At 44.7% G+C, this 5,406-nt stretch overlaps 1 protein-coding gene across 1 annotated transcript in view; it reads left to right on the top strand.

The window, feature by feature from the left end:
- The first annotated feature begins 248 nt into the window (after positions 1–248).
- The window catches only part of LOC123753587 (RYamide receptor), a 111,628-nt gene continuing 106,470 nt past the window's right edge, over positions 249–5,406 (top strand). Inside the window, exon 1 of the mRNA XM_069332114.1 lies at positions 249–669. The gene's annotated coding sequence lies outside the window, so the exon portion shown is untranslated. The remainder of the gene's footprint in view (positions 670–5,406) is intronic.

Consider the following 5,406-nt stretch of genomic DNA (forward strand, 5'->3'; position numbering starts at 1 on the left):
GTTTTGGTGAGAGGGAAGAAGAAAGAGAAACAAGGAGAGAGAGTGAAATGGACTAGAGAGAGAGAGAGAGAGGAAAGGAGAGAGGAGGAGGAGGAGAGAGGGAGAGAGAGAAGGAGGGAGCAGGTTTGGGAAGTGAGGCGGGTTACATGATAGTTGTTTAAGGCTGTGGTGGGAGGGAGTGGGGTAGTGATGGGCTGGGAGGAGATGGAGAGTGGGAAAGGAGGTTTGGTTGTCTGGGAAAGATAAGGGCCATTCAGTTGCTCCTCTTGAGTGAGAGACGGTACTTTAGTGTACCGTCTCCTTGTACCGTGTACCTTTAGTATTTAGTCTACCGATATGGAAGAAAATGCAGAATAGAACCAGTGAAGAGCAGGGGTGCCATAGGCACAATTAGAGAACACTGTATAAACATCAGAGGTGCGCGGTTGTTTAACACTCTCCCAGCGAGCATAAGAAATATTGCCGGAACAGCCGTGGACATCTTCAAGAGGGAACTAGATAGTTTCCTCCAAGGAATGCCGGACCAACCGGGCTGTGGTGGGTATGTGGGCCTGCGGGCCGCTCCAAGCAACATCCTAGTGGACCAAACTCTCACAAGTCAAGCCTGGCCTCGGACCGGGCTTGGGGAGTAGAAGAACTCCCAGAACCCATCAACCATGTATCAATCAGGTATCATCCAGTGTGTATTCACCTAGTTGTATTCACCTAGTTGTATTCACCTAGCTGTATTCACCTAGTTGTGTTTGGGGGGGTTGAGCTTTCCTCTATCGGCCCGCCTCGCAACTGTCAATCAACTGTTTACTAACTACTTTTTTTTCCTCCACACCACACACACACACACACACACCCCAGGAAGCAGCCCGTGACAGCTGACTAACTCCCAGGTACCTATTTACTGCTAGGTAACAGGGGCATTCAGGGTGAAAGAAACTTTGCCCATTTGTTTCTGTCTGGTGCGGGAATCGAACCCGCGCCACAGAATTACGAGTCCTGCGCGCTATCCACCAGGCTACCAGGCCCCCCTGTGTGTGTGTGTGTGTGTGTGTGTGTGTGTGTGTGTGTGTGTGTGTGTGTGTGTGTGTGTGTGTGTGTGTGTGTGTGTGTGTGTGTGTGTGTGTGTGTGTGTGTGTGTGGGAGTGAAGAGATGAGACAAATTTTCTTCAGAAGCAAAATGAATCTTTGATATGAAAGAAATGGACTGTATTTTTTGTCCATACCCCTTTTTCCCGCACGGGGCGGCGAAGGGCCTTGTTACCGAGGTATGTTATTTTATTTCTGTGTGTGTAGGAGGGTGCATAGTGGCTGGTGCTTCAAAAGACCAAAGGCGGAAAGACTTCCTGAAAAATCAGACAGACGAAAAATGCGTAAAGCTGAAGAATAAGAAGTTTTGACATATATGACGAATTCTTTTAGTGTAGCCACCATCATCCCCCCCTCCCCCCTCTCTCACTCGTCAATTGCATTATCAACATCACCACCACACAAAGGCAGTGACATTATGGTCATCACCACCACACAAAGGCAGTGACATTATGGTCATCACCACCACACAAAGGCAGTGACATTATGGTCATCACCACCACACAAAGGCAGTGACATTATGGTCATCACCACCACAGTCAATATCGACACTATGGCTGTTACCAATGCGAAGATAACCACTTCTAATGACATAGGAATCCCCCACCATCTACATCACCAAACCCCCCGTTATCGTTACTGCCTCCCTGCTATCACAACCAGAGCATCCCTCGCTATCAACATTTCTCACACACACACACACACACACACACACACACACACACACACACACACACACACACACACACCTCTGGGGGGAACCCCACAAGCGTCTCTTAAAGTTATGATTTGTCATTGCTTCCTCACATCATCACCCTCCAAATCATCACTAACACTACCAGCACCCTCCTTATTAACCTCACTATATAGCCCCCCACCATCACTACCACCATCACCACCTCCGTCACTACTTATAATATTATTAATATATATTCACCCAAATTAACAACTAACCCAATTCAATTTTTTCAGGAATTAAATTCCTCAAGAAATTAAATTTTTGAAATGAATTCAGGAATTTGGCTAAACATCTTCAACTAACAACTTACAAGTACCTACCAGATGGAGACCGATAACAAAAACAGAATCTTCTATAAAGCCTTTTTCAAAAATAAAAAATCGAAATTAAACAAAATCGAAAATTAATCTGCCACGAAAATATGTGGATTAACTAGGACGCCGGACATTCTAGTGATAACATCATGTTTGCTAACAAATTAACAGGTTGTATGGCCCTATTTGATGGAGACGGGTTCACGCCCCCCTTCTGCAAATCCATTCCGTAGGGATATGAAGACGGAGTAAAGGAAAGGTGTCCGATCACGTGATCCATCGGGATTCGAACCCCGTGGTTTTCGCTCTATCAACTATGGGCCGTATAACTGGATAACACTAAACGGGGTGAGAATAGCTTGAGCTGCCTCATCACTTTGTGTGTATTTATATCTCAATAAATTGATTTCAATTTCAATTTGGAGCACCTGAGGCTGAGATTAAATTAATATATTACCTGTATGGCATACGTGACCTATTACCGGGTTCACAGATCTCTCGTGACACCTCATGATAGTGTCATGAGGGACTCAATATATAAATATAATATTTATTCGTATAAAACAATTTGGAAAGAAATATTTGGAAATAACAAAAATCCATCTACCAAATAAGCAAATTAACACTTCTATCAACACCACCATCAACACCATCATCATCACAGCTATTATCACCTCCATCAACATCACCATCATCACCACCATCACCACCATCATCACCACCACCACCATCACCACCATCATCACCACCATCATCACCACCACCACCATCACCACCATAATCACCACCATCAACACCACCATCACCACCACCACCATCACCACCACCACCATCACCACCATCACCATCATCATCACCACCACCATCACCACCACCATCATCACCACCATCATCACCACCACCATCATCACCACAATCATCACCACCATCAACACCACCACAATAACCACCACCATCATCATCACAATCATCACCACCATCATCACCACCACCATCATCACCACCACCATCACCACAATCATCACCACCATCAACACCACCACCCTCATCACCATCATCACCACCATCACCACCACCACCATCACCACCACCATCACCACCACCACCACCATCACCACCACCACCATCACCACCACCACCACCATCACCACCACCATCACCACCACCACCACCATCACCACCACCACCATCACCACCACCACCACCATCACCACCACCACCATCATCACCACCACAATCATCACCACCACCATCACCAAGTTCACCTTTGGCCACCCAAGTCCCCCCAATATCTCCCCTTACCTCGACCTCGTTACCCTTGTCTCTCTTGTTTCCTTTCGTCTCCCCTAGCCTACCATTGTCTCCCATAATCCCCCATTGTTTCCCATAATCCTTCTCTTCCTTCTCCTGTGCACCTTTGTCTGCACTGATCCTCCCTTATCTCTCGAACTCACAACATGTACACCCCCCTAGTCCCCCCCATGGACTAGGGGACTAGTCTAGTCCCTTAGACTAAACTAGTCCATAGTCCCCCATTCTCCCCACTAGTTTACCCTTCTCTATCATAGACCCTCATCCACCCATATTGTCTCCTCTAGTTTCCCATGTTGTACCTTAGTCTCCATAAATATTTTAGAGTCTTTAATTAGTTAATAAGTATCCAAATCGTTCAGTGATCCACCAATCAGTAAGTAATCTCACCAACCAGTCGCAGTATTGTGAAGGTAATGACTTGCTTACACGCCCAACAATAACAAATACCTGCATACATCCAGATACAATAACAATACCTCCATTATGTATAAATATATACATATGATTTTTAGTTTTTGTTTAATGTCAGTTATAACCAACAAAGTAATTTGATCTCACCTATCCTAACCTAAGTCAGTAATTCAGGTTCTTATTATAATATAATAATATTTACTTGAATAAACCAATTTCAAAAGACAAATTTGAAAATAACGAAAATCACTCTGCCTAATAAGCAAATCGGGCCTTGCATACTCGGCCAAGTAGTGCAGTTCTGCCTGTTAGGTACCACACATACATAAGTCATAATGTCTGACTGGCTGTCCAAGGTCAGATTCTTGGGGCTAACTTATCCAACTATGCACGGTAAATACTGAGGGGTATGTTGCCAACATGGTCGGTTCGAGGTTATGCCCCCATTAAAACGTAGCCGGCTCCATGGCCATTTGCATGAAGTTGGTGTGGCTCTCATAGTGGGTCGACCCACTGGAAAAAAGAGGAAAAATCTGACTATACCTTTAAACATTACGAGCTGATGTCGCTGAGGGAAAATTGTGGCTTGCAGGCCCAATCACATCAGCGAGGCAGGATGTGTTGACATGTAAGTCTAAATTGCCACACGCCAATATTTTCCAATGTATTGTCGTTATGTATAGCGAATGAGAAAGAGAGAGAGAGAGAGAGAGAGAGAGAGAGAGAGAGAGAGAGAGAGAGAGAGAGAGAGAGAGAGAGAGAGAGAGAGAGAGAGAGAGAGAGAGAGAGAGAGAGAGAACGAGACAGAGAGAGGCAGACAGACAGACAGACAGACATACAGAGGAATCTTTAATGGTAACCTAAATAATATTTGTTCATGCATCACTTAATAACCGCCAGGGACTAAAACCTGGCCCGCCAGGGTGGAAGCCGACAACTGTGCAACTCCACCAACGATAATGTTATAAGAATTAGAAGACCATCAACAGCTCAGAGAAATTACCCAAACGTAATCAACCAATATGAAAAAACAAACAACAGGCAATGAGGACTCAGAATATGCCAAAAACTACTCCAGTTTTATTCTTCCTCACAAGACAAACTTTAATTTATCGTTCCAAGAACTAACTCAAGCTAGAACAGTTCTATAACACACAGCTATATATCCAATACATCACACTTATATTTAAATAATTTTTGGCCCAGGCGGTGATGCCATGTTCACATATACGGATACGACAAGCGTGGATCGGTAATCGTTTTGCATTCATGAGGGAGAGAGAGAGAGAGAGAGGGATGAGTGGCGGAGAATTCAGGGGAACTTTTATTATCTGGGAAATGCTAATTAACTTCAGGTGATTAGGATGCTGTTTTCCTATTTTACGCAGTCGATTTGTTTATTTATTTACGGATTTAAGAGCATACCTCGTTGTGACTGCGTTGTGAGAGGAGTGATCGCGAGGGGAAGGAAGGAAGGAAACTATCAGGGGCAAAGTGCCAAGCCTATAAAGCACTGGGAAGGGGTCAGGATAAGGATTTGGGATTGGT

Source organism: Procambarus clarkii, chromosome 27 (genome assembly GCF_040958095.1).
Source record: "Procambarus clarkii isolate CNS0578487 chromosome 27, FALCON_Pclarkii_2.0, whole genome shotgun sequence".
Taxonomy (NCBI): Eukaryota; Metazoa; Arthropoda; class Malacostraca; order Decapoda; family Cambaridae; genus Procambarus; species Procambarus clarkii.